The 18723-nt window shown below is 37.7% G+C and overlaps 1 protein-coding gene across 7 annotated transcripts in view; it reads right to left on the minus strand.

Annotated features, from left to right (window-relative positions):
* The window catches only part of kug (FAT atypical cadherin kugelei), a 500026-nt gene that overhangs the window by 33084 nt on the left and 448219 nt on the right, over positions 1–18723 (minus strand). The window lies entirely within an intron of this gene.

Consider the following 18723-nt stretch of genomic DNA (forward strand, 5'->3'; position numbering starts at 1 on the left):
TTCATATGATGAAAATTATCTTTGTTACGAAATGTAGTCACTAAATAGAATTAAATGATCTAAAATTAAATATTTTAATTTCTAAGCTAACAATATCAGTTGAATGTTAAGATCACATTGATAGCAAAATCGGCAAGTAAAATATCGCGATGATAAAGTTCGATCTCAGGAATGTCGTTCATCTGAGACACGCAATCGACGTTGTTCTTGGAATCTCCAAGCTGGAACGATTCTCGAATCTGATGAAACATAGACGAAACGAGAACGCGCAATTGCGGCCGCAATTTACTGCATGGCCGTGTTTGCAGGTAACCTTTTACCTATGTGCATCTCTACATGTTCGTCAACGAAACGTTTTCTATCATTTTCTTTAATGGAAGAGACAACCTCTGTGTCATTTTGTTCTTGGTTAAAATAAAGAGACACGGGGCATACTGGAACGAATTCGGAAGGTAAATGTAACTAAAACTTTGATGGGCTTTCTTTGTTGAATTGTGGAAAATGCTTGATGGAAATTAGGTAATTACGCGAGAGTTTGTAGCTCTAGTTTGTAGAAGAGCAGAGATCCGCGTAATATTTCCTTCAGGCTGCGATTATTCCAAATTCAGAATGAGTTCTTCCTTTTCAAGGTCAAGTACTCCTACTTATTAAATATAAAGTCAAAATAATATTTATCCAGACAATTGGTCTTAAATAAAATATAAGAGATGCTCATAAATAAAAATATAAGAGATGTCTATCATCTTTGAATGTATCATTACTTGAACTTATCATTTCCTTTAACACTGCAGAGCACTTAGAAACAAATTAAATGGATCAAGCAGCTTATCGTACTTTATTACGTACGTATATATAAAATATATTTTAAAAAATAATCAGAAGACAAATAAGAGAGCCCATAAAATTTCCATCGTCCTTTACAAGCTTATCGCTAGCCCGTCTCGTATCGTTCCCTTAATTTCCTCATGCACTTTGCGTCTCAACCTTGCGCAAATCCGACCAATATACCACTCTATAATGTTGCCAGATACTGTCGCAGAACTCAGCACAGATAAGATTTCTTTTGAAGCCACGTTGAAAGACGTAGCGACCTGTCCAAGAAAGATGTCGAGATTTCTGCGGACGAAAGAAAGCGGCACTCCAGGGCGGCAAAACCTGCTTCAAGGACTGTGTAAATCGTGAATGGCGCCCGGTAGGCGCCATTACCTGCGCTTTTCGAAATTGTCTTGCTCGGTGAACCGCTGTCCGTACTTTTACGGCCCTTTTTATAGAGGAAGAACACACTCGTATCGCCGTATAGCTGATGCCGAAGTTACTGCGACGTAGAGACGGAAAAATCTTCATTTTTATTGTGGAAACAAGAGCCAGGCTTTTATCGAACTCGAATCGGCTTGAAGCAGATGATCATGTTTTAGTCACAATGGATAGTTCGATAAAAATCATGGCACAGAATATTCAAAATTTAAATTAGGTATACATACCTGCTGAAAAATTCCAGGACACATGCCATTTTTCATTTCAAATTATAATAATTTTGAAATTTTGAGAATTTTGGTGGTAAATTACGAATTTTAATCTACATCCGTTTTAAACAAAATTGTTAACGTATAGTATAAGATATCAAACTAAATGACCTACTACGATATAATAGGTTTGTAACGTTTTCCAATTTTCAAGCGAATACAATAACTGTCCGAAGAAAATTTAGTGTATATTGAAAATAAATATCAGGTAATTACGAATAAAATTGAAATAAGCAAATTAAAGATGAAAGAGATTGAGAAAGTTTCTTTATGCACGTATTAGTCATCGGAATAAAGTCAATAGCTTTTAATTTTCCATAACTCGCGCAATTTACTTGCGTTTGGAATTTGCGATAGAATTGTAGTGAATTTTGAAAGGAACTGCCTCGATGAATTTCTGTTACAGACAGCATGCTTTGCAACGACTTCCTTACAAACTTTCTAACTTATCAATGGGCACAAAAGCGACGCGATACCACCGCAAGAACCAGTTTATTTAAAAGGTTTCCCGAATGCAATTACCGTTACCATTGATTCTACTTATAGAAATTTCTCTCAAGATAAACAAAATTTTACCGTATTTCTATTTCTCTCGCTTTTCCTTTTGTAAGTCTTGTATTCGCCTTTTATACGTCGATCATTCGATATTCATAGATATTGCTGTTATTTCTTTTGAACATTTCTCTATTTCATCGCGTTAATGCTCGTTGTAGTTCATGACAGGTAGATTTTATCCGGCAAATTTAATTTTTGAATTTAAATTTTATAGGAAGTTTATGCACAGTTTCATTTTCTCGAATTCATGGGAATTGTCCCAGGGAGTCTATCAGAATTTTATCTGATTGTACGTTTTAGAATGCTTCACCTGCTTCATTCATTTGTAGAAAATTCCAATGCCACAAAGCTTTGTGAAACTCGGCGGAAAATTCCGGATAACTAATCGCGAACATATTCCATCATGGACATTCCTGCTATATCATTTGCCTTTGTGTAACTTCGAAGTAAAATTTTTTATTACGATTTTTATTCCTTTCACAAATAAAACATTTCCAAACGTTTCTTCAATGAATATTATCGTTATTTTATTCCAACGTTTCGAGTTTAAATAATTTTGAATGATGTAAAATATAAAAATATAATTTCCAATTTCATCTTGATTAACAAAACATATATTTGTAAAATTCGACAGAAAGCTCTGGAAAGATTAAATTTTAATAAAAGAAACTTTTTTTATTGATTTGACTCGAGGAAGTTTATGTTTTTCCATAAACTATAGAGAGCATAAAATATTTGATTAGAACAGAGAAGTCTTTAGATTCGTGAAAAACCGAAGTGTCGGAAAATCGTTGGTCCAAGCTTTCCTGTTTTATTTAACGAAACGTTTCATTTAGATTTTGTTGTCGTCTTTGTTTTCGTTCCACCTACACCGATAAATCATTAGTAGAGTTATCGCTTGTTTGTTTCAGTAAAAAATGTACATAATTTTGGAGCTGTTCACTGTCACGTTTATTTGTTCTATTCTTCGTTGAACAAACCCATTTCCGGCGAACGACAAACTCTCATACGAAAATCATTCTTCGTGTAAGAAGCAAAGGTAAAGCACGTAGTTCCAGCTTGGAACTATGTTAAGTGAAGTTCCAAGGTGACTAATGAACGATTCATTTTCAAACTTCAATTGAATTAATCCTTTTCTACCATTTTCCCGCTGACCAACTTATTTGTAATTCTTTTTGGCAACTGTAGAAAAGCGGTTGAAAAATTCTCTCTCGCTTTTATACGACAAGATATCGTATTTTTATTCCATTACATTCGAGCAAGGGTACCGGGTCACGATGAATTATTTTCACCGGCGGAAGCTCGAGAAAGAGCATCGGAAAGTGGCTGTCCACGAATGCAAAATTTCATAGTGCACCGTTAAAATTCGAAGTATAATTCGAGCTTGTTCATCCACTTGTTTTCTATCACTCATAGCTTCCCATCACAATTTCATTAGAATCTTTTTATCTTATTAGCGTTACGAACTCGAACTAGCGAAAATCACTATTTAAAGGGGTATCCTATTATACAATTTTGGAAAAGTAGAGCAGAGTTTTTCGAAAAGCATAATTTCAAAAATATGTACAATCGACTTTTTATTAAAAAATGCCAACAAGGGTCTAAGAAAACGCGTCTCTCGGTAGAATACGCGCTCAATTCGATCAACCGCTGTGGTCTATCAATTTTCATCAATTTTTTGTATAATTATGCTAATGAAACACGAGAATATGTTTAGTGGAAGACAAATGGAGGATCGACGGTCGCTCCGATTCGATCATCGACAGACTTTTTGCGGGCGTGGATCGAAATAGGGTTAAAGGATTGGAAGGATACGTCTCGTTTAGCTCGCAGCTATGCATTGGAAAACGCTTAAGGTCCCGCACAAGACGGTTAAGTGGCTAGATAAACGTTATCCTTTCGGGCAACGTGTCTTTGGTTTCGAAATAAAACCGAGCTTCTGCGTGGGACGTTTGAAAATGTGCACGACTAATACGATATTTTATGGATGCGATAGCGAAATTCTGCTGTTCTACGATTCTTCGGTTTCATCCAATAAGAAGCCATTCTTACGTAGATGTTTGTTCTCTTCTGAAGGAAAGTTCCCTTAAAATCGCGATATCTCTGTTCGTTATTTCAAGAAAAGCTCGTGTACCTTTTAAGCATTGCTGAGACAATTTATAAAACGAGTGCAAAAACTTGTATTTTAATAGTTTTTGAAATTAAAATCCTTAGTAGAATTTATAGTCGTGCAGTAGAATAGAGCAAATAAATGATAAATAACTAACTTAAAGGTTAAATAAAATTTGTTAGAAGTAACAAAGATATTTTTGATAAAAATGGTCTTAGAGATATCCATGTAATTTGCAAGTTGACAGTCGTTTTATTTCCTTTTTAGCTTAACATAGTTTCTTTTTAGTTCATATCTTTAGAATCGAGCGCGACAAAAACTGATAAGAACATCTGCAAGGAATATACTCCTGGCTTACTTTCGCTGAGACTCTTGATAGCACGTATCAAGATTGAATCTCATCTAACTCCTGATATATCATCATAAACTTTATAGCTGCAACTTATTTACACCTCATATAACCTAGAAAATAAAGCTGCGCAAAAAAGCATATAAAAGGCTTGTTGAAGCTTCCTCGAGTTCTGCACTTTGATACCAGGCAAACTAAAACGACATGCATTTACACAGATAGTTGGAAAAACAACACATTACGCTCGGTATATTTTGGCAACAATAACTGAACATCAGATTAACTTTCTCAAAATTATTTTTACCTCGTTATAAAGAAATTCAGAAAGAATTAAGCAATGGAATCTAAACTTTTGTACCACACCAATGATATCAATTGAGATATAAAATTGTACATATACAATGCTTGGTATCCTTAGATATTTAAAGAATTGTTTTACTCTTAAAAGCAATTACTCTAAACATGAAAATCTTTTATCTATCATTACCAATACATTCCTCCAAGTATATCAACGTCTCTATAGCACAGTCACCAAAATTACCGCTATATCGTCACTCGATGAACCATATTAGATTCCTAGATACATACTCCCATTGTCTCTTGATACGTGATAGCTCCCTGACTCCCCGCGTACGAAGTTACAACAGGGCTGAAAGATATTATCACAGGAAACACCGTAGTAATTGCGGTCGTTAATAATTAGAACTGGCTCGAGAGGGCAGACGGTATCGAAGATCCGCTGACTACGACCGTCGCCAACGCTCCGGTATTTCTCTTAATTGTCTACTTGTTTTTGCCCGCGGAGGAAGTTTGTCTTCAATTAACGAGCAGCCAGATCGTGTAATTAATAACCATAGCCCCGAAGGCGGTGTTCGAGAACCATGGCTCTTACGAGATTGACTGCCGCGAAGTTTGCGTTCTGCGGAACGATTTATCGAGATACGCGGATCCCGATATCTCTCTGCCTTCCTCGGTTTGCTTGGCCGCGAAGACGCTTTTAAATGGGACAACGTTGATGAAGTTTCAGTGAAACCGTCGGCGAGCCGACTAGCCTCGAGCATACTCCCGTTTTCTGCCTGAAATACCAAAGTCGAGCTGGAATTCCTATATCTGCTGGCTATTTTTGACGTTTCTGGCAATAAAGTATATAGTCAGATTCCAAGATATCAGAGCCTTTCGATTTCTGTCTGGAAATTCTTACCTCCTCAGTGTACCCGTGCGATATCATGGCAAATAACTCGGATTTTTACCGAGGGAATACATTCTTCGTACGGGTGAAATTGGATTTTTATGCGCTTTATATTGCACCGCTTGCGTTTTAGTTTGGATAAGGGATTCTATATTAGGATTTGCAGTTACGCGATTGATAAAATGAGAGTTGATGCTCGATGCTTTCAGTTTGTGTCATTAGAACTCGCAGGTAATCAAATATAAAATACCAAGTAATATTAAATACTCTAAAATTAACAGTAATTTAATCTAAATTGTTATGGACCGTGTGATGTCATTATGACTCAGCGATACAAACTACAATCTAAATTAGAACCGATTCTCTCACTCCACGTACATATGTATTCCTTGAATACAAACACGAAGGAAGATATTTACATCAGGCAATCGAACAGCCTTTATAAAATATAAAACATACAAATGTGCAATACATGCGAAGTATGGAAGAAATATAGCAATCGTACTGAAATATTTAATCAAACAAAAATCTATATTCAAAAACGCTGCTGTACAAAAAAGAAAGGCGAGTAGTTTAACGAGTGATACGTGTTGTACATATGGCGATACAAGGGAGTGAATGGGCAAGAGGTCAAATCATCGCCGAATAGGCTCCGTGGAAATCAAGGCAGCCATGAAAATCGCGGATACATAGCCGCTTTAGAATTCGAGACAATGGTACGTTGAAGCGGGTGGGTTCACGCATTCCCGTATTCTCTTTGTGTCGGATTTTTTTTCCGCGGCTGCTTCGCATTTTCTCCCGATGATCGTCCGACCGTACCACGCAGAACGCTCGCGGCCAGGCGTTTTCCATCGTCAAGATTTTTGAATAACCATTCTGATTAGTTCCTCCCCTTATACTCCTCGCTTCCTTGCCTTTCTCAACTTTTCCTCTGATCCGCTATTTCTTCCCTATCACCGCTTAACCGTCTGTGCTCCTTCATTTTTGGAAACCGTTGCCAGCTATTCTTCTGTTTTTGCTACCGTTTATTGCCGTACCTATGTTTCTTCATCATTATGATTCTTCGTGCTTGTAGTCTGCTATTTTTCACCCTCGCGTCGGTCTTCCTCTATTTTTCCATTTTCCTCGATGTCCGTATTACGCGTATTCTACTATTTGTGCTACTTTATGTCAACCTTTATGGTTCTCTGTTCTTCCTCCGTGCTTCCTCATTCCTATAACGCTCTGGTATTATATTTTTGGACATTCTTGTGGTTCTTGTTTAGGAGCTTCTTTTATCAGCGATACTTTCAATTTTTTTATTTTCTACTGTTGTTGTTAGTATTCTTTTAAACATTGCCCTTGCGCTGATGATTTTAAACTCTTGCAAGCTTTTAATTTTTTACTTTTTCACGTAACTTCCAAATCTTTCGATTATGTAGAGATCTTTTTACGCACCATTCTTTCCATTCTGTTTATCGTGTTTTTAAGTACCTTCTTTCGACTTATTTTTCTAGGTACACTACTCATTCTCTATTTAAATATCTTCGATTCCATTAATTTTTCTATTCTTCTCCTATGCCAAACCTTCTAACTTACTTGGGTAACTCGAGCAATAAAATTTGTCTATAAAATTCAGTTCCTATCATTCCATCTTCTTTTTCTTTTCCACCATCAAAAGTTACTTTCCAGCAGAAAAAAGAAAAGAAACGCTTTCACGCCGAGTCATAACAGAGAACAGAAAAGAGAGAAGAGAAAAGAACAGAATAACAAACGTATTGTCAGAACATCAATTTACACCGCCACTGTGCAAGCTTCTCGAGAAAGAAGCGCTTTCTTCCATCTCTTATTTCGAAGCTCGAGCAAAAGAGAAACGTGTAACGAGACGAAAATCAAGCGAGCCGTATATATGTACACGTACATATATTATATCCTCTGGCGACGAAGCACGTACGTCGTTCGTGATGACTAAGCGACCGAGTGGTTTCACGAAAAAATACCTGGGTAGACAGTTCAATATCTAGGCCCATGGTTCGTTGTCACGGAAAAGAACACTAACATAACGTAAAGGACAGCGTTCTAGTAATTTGACTTTACGCTTTATCGTCGAAAGGATAAACGTACTTTTCGCGGAAACAATTTAAAGACGTTCATATGCACGCGACATAATTGACGTTTCGTTAGAGCGACGGGAGCTTTACACTTTCGTAGTTTTCTGCGTCAGCGCGATGATAACAGTGTATCATCGTTCGTAGGATTTCGAAATGCAGAATTTTTCTCTTAGAAAAAAGATGTCTTTTTTGTGTACTCTTGATGAAAGGCGTTGCGGTATTTCATTTTATTTCTACTTCGACAATGCAAGCAGCAGAAATCAGTTGGCATCGAGTATATTTCCTTAATAAAATAAAAAATTTCCATTAACCGGTTAAAAATAAAATCTAGTAAAAATTCAATATTAACTATAAGAGAGTCAATAGTAAAACCTAGAGAACTCATAAAAATATACTGTTTCAACAACTACATTCCGAATACCTTTTATCATACAAGTTCAAACAAGAACACGTAAATACTAAACAATAGAATTACTTAAAGACAGAATCTTTTTACACGTTCATTTTCCTCCACGTACTTCAATCCCTCACCCGTGTATTCTTCAATTAAGAACGGTGTTTCACGCGTTCCCGTTCATCAGTCGCCATTTCAAAAGAATCCGACTTGCCGCGACTCAAAGCCGAATAAAGACCAAGCACATTCGAGACCCCTGTGTGTTCAGTACTCCCTTAAAAATCGTCTGAGTGTTCTCCGCCCGTGTATCCTTCTTCTTTCGCAGCTTCCTCTTCTCTTCTTCAAACCGTCATGTGCACGAAAGCGGAGCTTTTCATTACAATGCGAGAGGAGCTCAGAAATATAGCCGGTTGTCGTCATAACCGGTGCGCAAAGGGGAAAGAAGAATGTCAATTAAGCGACTTTACCGGCCAGTTCGAGTGTTCATAGCGCGTAAGGGTTCTTCGAGAAGCTGAAGTGCCATGAAAGAAGAAAGACAGAAGAGAAAGAAGTCGATGAAAAATAGGGGTGGGGGAAAAGGAATTCGCCGTTGCTGAACGAGCCTTTTTCGCCGCGCTCTACGATCGGTTCTTTCCCTTTTTTTTCCCTCCGCTCCTCTTTTTGCCTGTCGTCGTAATACGTGACCCTCCTTTTGGTTAACCACCTTAGAAAGACGCTGAATACGCGCGATATTTTTCCGTCATGGTGCAGCAGCACCTTGCGACCGGAAATTGGCGGGCTCCATCTAAGCAGCTGAAAGCCATCGTACGCTATACGAGACACAAGGAATCGTGGTAATGAGAGAAAGCTGTAAATGAGCTTCTTGGTCGGTTTACGCGAATAGCTTGTCAGATGTCATTGCTACGAAGCCGTTGAGTATGGTACACTGGAAGGCGTTTTCTTCGCCGATGTCCAGATAACGCTCTTGAATAAGTAGAGTAGAAAGATATTGGTCAGACGTGCGTAGCGTTTCTGGATTTACGACAGTGACAGAAGTTTCATGATTTTGAAAGGTATCGTACATTATTATCTTTGCTTCTAAACAAGTTTTCAATAATTTCTAAACGCGTTTTCCGGTTTGCTTGCCTCCCTATCCTCCCTTCTTTCTTTACTTTAAATCTTCTTACTTGCATACTTTTCTCTCTTCCATATCATTCTTCTTCTTCCTTTGTACTATTCCTTCCCTCACAAAAATTGATATTTCTACAGACATACTTCTCAGTATCTTTAGCAGTGAAAAACTGATTGCGCGTTTTTTCATATATGCAAATAACCACAGTAATAATACCTCCTACAAACATACTTAGATCTTAATTTCAATGACAATTAGCCACAAGCATCACGTAATCGACAGGCATTTTATCATCCTGGAGGCAATCTCGAAGGACGTTCGCCGCTTGTATCGTTAATTATGTCGCTAATTGAGTTTACAGGTGGAGGACGTAACGCGTAAAACCGGGTGTAAAAACACAGGCGAAGGATAACGGAGCTGGCTAGACGGCGAGCGTCCTTATTAATGCACTTGCTACACGTCGGAAAGGTTCAGCTGCAACGGCGCTGAAATATTTTAGCGCGTGTCGCGCGACTCGCGCGAGAAACTGTCAGCGAGGCGGGGACGGGACAGAACGAGATGAGGAAAAAGCATGAAAAATCGGGGCTATTAATAAAGCCGTGGCAAAAAGCTTTCGGCGTGCTCGGCCGAGTTGCACGCCGGAGCTAAGCTGGATAGCTTTCACAGTTATGCGTTTCTACGATGCAATAACTCGGATGTTGGCTGTTGTGCTACAAGTAATTTTCCGGTGAGATACATCCGTTTTGTCGAGACGTAAATCTTCTTTGTTAGGAGTATTTATTTATCAAGAAGATCGTGCTTTTCTGTATCTCGTGGTATCCATAAAGATAGAACTCGGTTTTCAAAGGTACCCGATTGATTGGTTCTACGACTTTCCCTCAAAGGAGAAATGTGTTTTCGTGGTACACTCGAAATACGTTACGTCGATGAAAACGTTTTGTATGAAATATACGACGGAGATTTGTTTCCGAGATCGTCTGATTGAACACAATCCACGGTTTTACATTGGCTAGGTGTATGTAAATATATGTAGTTTTGCGATATCCTTTCTGCCATTGGCCTTCTTTTAGCCATTGGCCTTAGAATTTTGAATGCATGATGTGGTTTAAAAGATTCAACAAATTCAGGTTTTACGTCTTTGTATCGAAGCTTTATTTTCACTCTAATTTTAATATTTAAATTTAAAGCGAGACTGTCGTTCACTATGTGAACATGTATAAAAGATTATATTATGACGTCATACATCCTGAGAATATCAGCATCTCAATGCAATTCACCAACCTGTCACAAACGCAAAACACTCTGTTTACTCCGTTCCTCTATGATTTCCAATTTTTGCTGTAAAATCTCGCAATAACAGTCTCTGTGTACACGGGAAAAACAAAATTCTGTAAATATTTGTCTATCTCCTCGACATCCCGGAATGAAAGTCTGCAAAAATCTCTATAGATAAAATCACAATTTGCCAATTAATTCCGCGAGAACAATCAGCGTTTACGCCGTCCAATTCCTATCGGTGCGACACCAAAACAGCGACAAACGTCTGTCAATGGCTGTTCATTATCCGTTTCAATAATCGTCATCAACTTCAATTTATCGACAAAAGGGAAGGGCTTTACGGTATCTTGCGCGTACTGTGCTGGCGATATTGCAACGTTTAAATATTTTCACTGGCAGCAGGTGGATATTACGCGTAATGCGTTCTCGATCGAAGTATATTGCGGTGGGGACGTCGTTGCATCGATGAAATTCCCTACGAAATACGCGGCAATATATGATACCAGTGCACAAAGTTGGAGAGATAGATAGATAGATAGATAGATAGATAGATAGATAGATAGATAGATAGATAGATAGATAGATAGATAGATAGATAGATAGAGAGAGAGAGAGAGAGAGAGAGAATGAGCGAGAGAGAGAGAGAGAGAGCGAGAGAGAGAGAGAGAGCGAGGTGCCTGATATTCGTTCAATTAACGAAGAATCTGCAATGAGAGAGTTTAAGCTCATCCGTCGATCATAAATTTCAACAGTCTATAACGTGAGTAGATGCTCGAAACTGTATCCGGCAGACACTTGGCGTCCTATGCCGTTGGTAAGCAAGTTTCAAGTCTACTTCGAATACCGTCGGTCGAGTATCTGGAAGCGTGCCTCGTGAATAAGATCACTGAACCGGCCCCCGAAAACCTGGAGCCATCAAAACTCAGCGAGCCTTTCTTCGATCTACGGAAACGGGAAACTTTGCTGCCAGAATTCGCGGTTCGTCCTTCATTTTCTTTCCGCGTTATTTCGTTAATGTTCGAGCTCGAAATATGAGAACTTCGATGGGAAAAAGAAGCGAATGAAACGGATAAGATGAAAATTGACGAAGGTTGTGATATGGATGAATAGGATGTAATTACGTGAGATAGTTTTCTATAGCGATTCTTTATTTCGTGGATGATTTGCTTGTATTCTTGTTAAAATGTGGAGATCTCGTGTTCATAGATTCGGATGAAAATTTCAAACAGAGTGAAACATGATATATGTTAGTTGTTTTCGAAAATTAATCGAAATAAATAGAAAACGAATCGTTTCAAGAAAGATAATCATGAATTAAATTATTTCTTCAATGAAGCTTATTTTTAAGTTATTAAGCGACTTAGAAGAATATTAAAAATAAGAGAATTTCGTTTCCGGGATTTTAATCTCCAACAGTTTTAATTACGAAATGGGACGAATAACTATCAATCTCCTTTCCTTGTTATCAAAGGATCCTCTGAAAAGCTTTATAAAATGAAATTTATTCCCTGTCTCAAAGAGAGTTTTGACTTTTTAATCTCTAGATACAAAGTGCACGATATTATACATTTGATTTTTTCCTTTTATTAAAAGTTTCTCAACTATATCAATTTATAAATTACCCGAATATGGTTTAAAGGGAAACTTTCATATGATCCCTTAACGTTAATTGCCTGTAAGCAGTAAACTCCTAGCGCAGAGGTATTCAGGATCATGGTTCCCTTATTGTTCTAGGCAATAACCGTGCAACAAAGCTTTTGAACGACCTAATTTTCAATAGAAGAGGTATTTACAGGAGTTCATAGTCTCTTATCGCTGTAACGGCGAGTTGTAGCACGTTTAATACCAAGATGAAGAATCTAGTTTTTCGAGTAGCCTACTATAATAAGATGACTGAGCAGGAAGTTGCTAGAATAGAAACTGATGAGATTCTCTCACTCCTCTTGCACACCAACGTTGTGCAAGTCAAATTTTAGAAATCCTTTGCGACTGTACGTTGGTTAAAAATGTGGCGCTTTAACTTCCATGCAAAATTGCAGGATTTAGAACCGGGAATAAACAGTTCTTTCGACCAGGCCATACCCGTATTTTAAAACGGATTCGGCCCTTTTGAAAGAAAAGGTGGTTGCACGGGGCTTTAGTTGCGCTTTGAATAAAACGCGACGAGATTTCCCTTGACATATTTTTATTTGGTTACGGCCATGTTTATATTTAAATTTTCAATGGAAAAAGATTATTGTAATGCACGGGTAATTCCAATGGTAACCTAAGGGTGTCTGTTCGTTTCTCGTATAGTAGGTAATTTTGATTCGTTTGCTATGTAGAAGCGATATCATTAACCGACGTTGTATGAATAAATGTGATTGAATTCTAAAATGATATATATGACCTGCCCGAAAAATAATCCTTCCAATCCTTCAATCTTCTTAGAAGTACAATTTTTCTTAGGTCTTTGCACACTGGTCCTGGTATTCCTTCTGTTATCTTTCAAAACAACTTGCGGAGTACTTTCTTCGAATCGCTGTACTACCGTGTCCTCGCTAAAGAATTTAACGAATTTGAACACAATTTCAAGTTATCCTTTCAAAATTTAAATTTCCTTGCGACAATCGAAGTAATTCGAGGATTAACGTTAGCAAAATTATAGGCAAATATGTATGTTTTATCCAATGATGAAACGACAATTGCATTTGCGAAACAGAATGCAGTTATTGCGATTACTATTATCAATGATTACCTTAATAGACTTTGGGAGCAAGAAGCGAATATTAACTTGAATCGTGTAACCGTGACTCGACAAATTTTCGACGTGAACTAATTGCCGTTACCATAATTTAATATTACCGGTGCAAGTTTTGGAAGTGTACATTTGTTCCCTAGGTCGAAGAGTAACCTTAATTCGTAGTCATTAGATGAGCAAAACAGAAATTATATGAATGTACAGCTTAAAATAAAAAAATTATCGGGAATAATTCCTGCTTTTGAATATCAACTGATGAAATGCGATTATTAGATTAGAAAATTGAGCGATGCGCGATTTATGGTTCAATAACGTGTTTGATTTATTAACCAACCAGTCAAACGTCAAATATCACCACTCAACATTAAAACTGAATATTTGTTAATCAAACCTTTCGAGTGATATCATTATAAGAGATTCCATTTAAATCACATATCTTCATATGTTATAAATCTGTAATTAATTATGCACGATCGAAATAATTCCATGTTGTTATGTATTGAACATACCGATTATTTGCATAGATAAGTATATAGATAAAATTTGATACGATTTGATTGATATTGATTACCTGTAAATACATTTTACCTCCTTTTCCTTTTCTTCGAAATATAAATAAAGTAATAAATAAGTCTATGAGTAATATCGATATTTTAGAATCGAATCATGTCGATTTTTGCGAAACGGCGAACGATTCCAGGATTTATCGTGTTCAAAAAGCAGCGGACAGCACGAGTCGAGTTTCCGTTGCGGAGGAAAAGCGGTTTCTAGTTTCCTGCATGCCTACGAATGCGGTAGTCGAGGCTCGTAAATTATGAAGCGGAATTATGAAAAAAGGCACGAACTTCGCCGACGTTTCTGCGAAAATGCAGCAACGCACGAATCTACGTACGACTACCATGTATTCTGGTCGAATAAACGAATTTCAGAGGTGCAGCAGAATAGGGATGAAGCCAAAATATTAAGTCACCCCATAAGCGATTTTCTTTCCTAACTTATTCACGAGAATTTGTATTATATAAACAATTACCTATTAATATAAAATGTTACTTTAACTATTTAACCTTCCTAATCATCGATACCGGTCCAGTTGCAGAGATATCGAGATTTATCACTTCAGTGACAATTAATATCCTCCTATTATAGTAATTCAATTAAGAAGACCCGTGTCTCTTCCTGCAGCATGTTCGATTAATTATCACGGGTCGCTTATGGAAAACATAGACTGCGACGATAATTGGGTTAATTTTATAGGAATAACGCCGAGTCACCTGTACGATAATTAATTATTGCTTCAACGAGAATCGCTCGTTCTTTCTCTCCTTTTTCTCCTCTTTTTCTCCCTGATTTTCTTCGCGCGATTTATTAACGTCGGCCATTACGATCAACTAACGATGCTAATACAAATTTGTATTTCAAATATTAAATATCGTTCTGGATCATTATTTCGCGTGGCAGATTAATCTCGGATATATTCAGGAAGAGACCGGGCTATTTGCATTGCAAAGTTCCGCGCAATATGAAATGTAACTCGAACGAATCTCGATGACGTTCTCCACTGGATATCCTATTTCCACTAAATTAATGTGATTTCAGTGTGGCGACCGTGTGTCCCCTTAAGCTGTAATTATTCGTTTCACAGGGTTTTAACACGATGGTAGAATTTGATAATCGTAATTTATTAGATCGTCCGGAAAGTTTTACGTGAAAACTTCGTTGACGCTAAGTACTTGTAGTTTTATGTGCGTTTGATTGAATCTCTGATATATTGCTATAATCGCTGGCGAACACGCAACTTCTTTGTTCTAAACCCTTCTCGTCTCTAATGTTGATTTTAGTCTATAGATATTATTGATTATTATAGCCATTATTAGACTGCGGATGTGTATGCAAATTTATATTTTTATGAATACAATTAGATAAACATGCACATTTCAATATATTGTATATCTCTGCCTGTTACATACATATTTATTTATCATACGTATTTATCTACTTGAGAAAATATTTCCAGCATGATGTTAACAAAAAAAGCTGCATATTTTAAATTTAGAAAGTTTTGGTATGAAAAAGTTCACAAGTCACACTGAATATGCGCATACTATTATATGTACATGTGCCCACCAAGTGGTTACAGTAGTGGTAACAGTGGTTTTAGAGGAAATGCTTCATAGAGCAGAAGTTTGAGAGATCCTATGGACCGTAGATATTCCAGACCGCTTTTGAAAGTATCTGGAGGGTGTTTGAATCTGAATTTCATTTAGGGAATACAAGCAAGAAGTGGTTTAATTTATTCAAATTTTTTAATGAATATTATACGAAAGAAACAGGCAAGTTAAATTTTAACATTCAATAATTAATTCCATGCTGCCAAAACTATGCATACACGATGATACCAGCCACTTTGAATTTCTTCCACAAACATCATTTTCAAAACTTTCCCCCAAAAACATGCATTTACCATGTCGCTGCAGGCCCATTTCAGCTTCGACTTTCTTATCGATTGATACTTGCTGCGTATCATGCCACCTTTGATCGTTCCGTTCAACAGAGAAGTAACTTGCATCTCGATGAAAGAAAATTTTCTGATTAAAGTAGACCTGGAAGCTAGAGACTTATCCTCTTTGTACGAGCTGTTCAATCTCAATTCTATTACGAACGTACGATCTTGAAATATCTATGCACCCGCGAGACGATGACACTAACAGATAGCCAGTTTCGAGAGGCGGAACTTCAACCTTGGATCGACGACGACAGACTAAACAAATTTCATCGAACAAGTTTCTAGTTGACACTGATGTTTCTTTTGTTAGACAACGTATAATCAAGTATCGTAACTTTTACATGTAAACATGTGTAAAACATAGCATAAGCATTGTCCAATATTTCTCAAATAATTTCTATGCTGAAATGGGGAAGAATATTTAAAGGTGAAATGTTTGAAGACCAACTTAGAGTTGGTTATTGTTGAGGCAATACAGCATAGACGAGGATTACAAGGAGTTTCTATGATTTTTTAGCGACAACATCAACATCTGGTAGAGACGCGAATATTTTTAGAAAATAACCCATTTGTTAAATATCTTCACGCAATATCAAACATCAAAACTAAATTCTCAAATTCCACAATTCGAACAATACCGTCATTCGTTCGATTCATTCCCCAACTTGATGAACTACTACAAATTAATGAAATAAGAATCCCAAATAGACTGATATGTAAGCAACGCGTCCCACCAACTCAATTCCGTTACGCGTAAATCGAACATATCGTAACCGCGTGACTTAATAAATTTTATCCTCTCTTGAAGATCTGCTGTATCGGAAACCGATGTGGTTGTCCACGCAATCCCGATCTATTGACACGTAAAAACTCGTTATCGGGGCTGGAAAGCATTCGTCGTCTCTAGCAGCGTCTATTTATCTGTAGCCCTCGGTGCGGCCGGGAAAGCTTTTTCCAAGATTGCTATACCACTCCTTTGCTCTTTCCATTGTAACGAAATTCCGGTGTTTCACGACACACAGACGCACACATATACAAATATACGAAGCCTTATAGAAAGACACACGGCAGGGGAACCAGGCCGGTGCTCTTCCTTTAATCCGAACGCGAAGAGAAATCCCTGAGAGCCCCGGATGACGAGAGAGCCGCAGAGAAATGCCTCACCTTGTCCCGTCCTTGATTTTCTATCCACTCACTGTCCGACAGTTTGCTTTTCTTTCCTTCATCCGTCCATTTTAGTATCACTTCCTTTTTCCTCCCTTTTCTAACACAATCTCTCTCATTCATCCCTCCGAGAGGAGAGAAGCTCTCTTTCGGTGTTTCTCCGAGGGAATGACACCCTTAAAGCTGGTCCTCTCGCTTTCACCGTGCGAGACAGGAGATTCTCTCCTCATTTTACTTTTCAATCTTCGGGAGGATGCGATTTTCTTCCTCATTTCCAGTCTGACAATATTAGGGGATGAAGCGAGCGAATGGGTACCAAAGAGGGGGTAAGATCGAAGGGTGGAACGGTTTGAGAGATTCGCTAGGAGGCGAAGAGGGTGAAACTAAAGAGATAGAAAGGGTGCATCGGTAATCGACCTATCACCTGTTTGCGTTAGCACGCCGTTAGGAAATTCGATTTACCTTAATGACTTGCTACCATTCAACACTTTCAAGATTCCTCCCCCTGAATGGCTTTAAACCTCTGGACTATGTTTTCTAGTGTTTTGTATCTTTTTTAGCGATTTCATTTGGGTGCGTAGAACGCTGCTTCGCCAGAGGCTATTTGAGAATGCGAGAACGTTTTAAACTCGGGGGATGAAATGAGCCGCTATCGTGTTTTGGATAAGGATTCGATGAGTTTTCCATGCTTAACTGTTACATTATGGAAAGTGACATTGCTTAATAGAATGGAGGAAATCTAACTTCTTATACCGTTTTATACAGAACTTTCGCTTTGTAAACATTTTTCTTTATTTTCATTGTGAGCGTACCAAAGAAAGTTTGAGAATTTTCTATCTCAGGTATCCCAGAATTCTGCATAACAATTAGCATACGAAAATATGTAGCAATGTTTGTAGTTATACTGGGTGTTACAGAATACATTTTCCAGCCTCGCAGCATACACTCATGCATATATTACGTTTTACGTTGTCAAATGATGAAAGGGATTAAAAGCAATTAGTCACTACGTCCTGCAGTAAATTACTAAATTATGAAAATATGCGAATAGTCTCCTAATAATGTACTCGGAGCACGTTACAAGAAGCCATGTACGATACTTAATTAAACATTTTTCCCCTTAAATAGTATTTTCTAGTCGTAATTGAAATATCAACATTCTACACATAGCATATAATCATTTCAATTATACTTTCCAAATATTCGCAGATTCACTATGGTAAATTAAATTTGTACATTCGTTAATCCACTTCCTCACATTAAGCTATATTTCAGTCCTATTAGCTTCCCCTTCCGCCATTTCGATTAACAACCAGGAATTATTAGAAAGTAATGAAAAAAGTAGTTTAGTTGGAGCAATTAACGAAGAACCTCTAAGCCCGAGCAAAAAGGATTTAGAATCTGCATTATGGCGTTTCATCGCGACCTGAGAAATTCGGCGTCGCCTCGTCATGGCCTGACTTGCGTGAATCCAGCTTAACCCGACCACGGTTCGTGTGCAAAGAGCCAACTACGCGACCACGTACACATCGACGCATGATTATACTTAGCGTAAGGTGATTATTTTGCTGAAGCTACTTGGGAGTCGGACAACTAGTATTAAGCCGGGTACGGTATCGCGTCAAAACTTTCCGGGATCTGCTGGTAATCGCGTCAGAAAATAAACGATTAAGGGGATACAGAACTTGTGTTGCATACGAATGCACCGTGAAAAGGA

The sequence above is a fragment of the Bombus vancouverensis genome, chromosome 2 (assembly GCF_051014615.1).
Source record: "Bombus vancouverensis nearcticus chromosome 2, iyBomVanc1_principal, whole genome shotgun sequence".
NCBI lineage: Eukaryota > Metazoa > Arthropoda > Insecta > Hymenoptera > Apidae > Bombus > Bombus vancouverensis.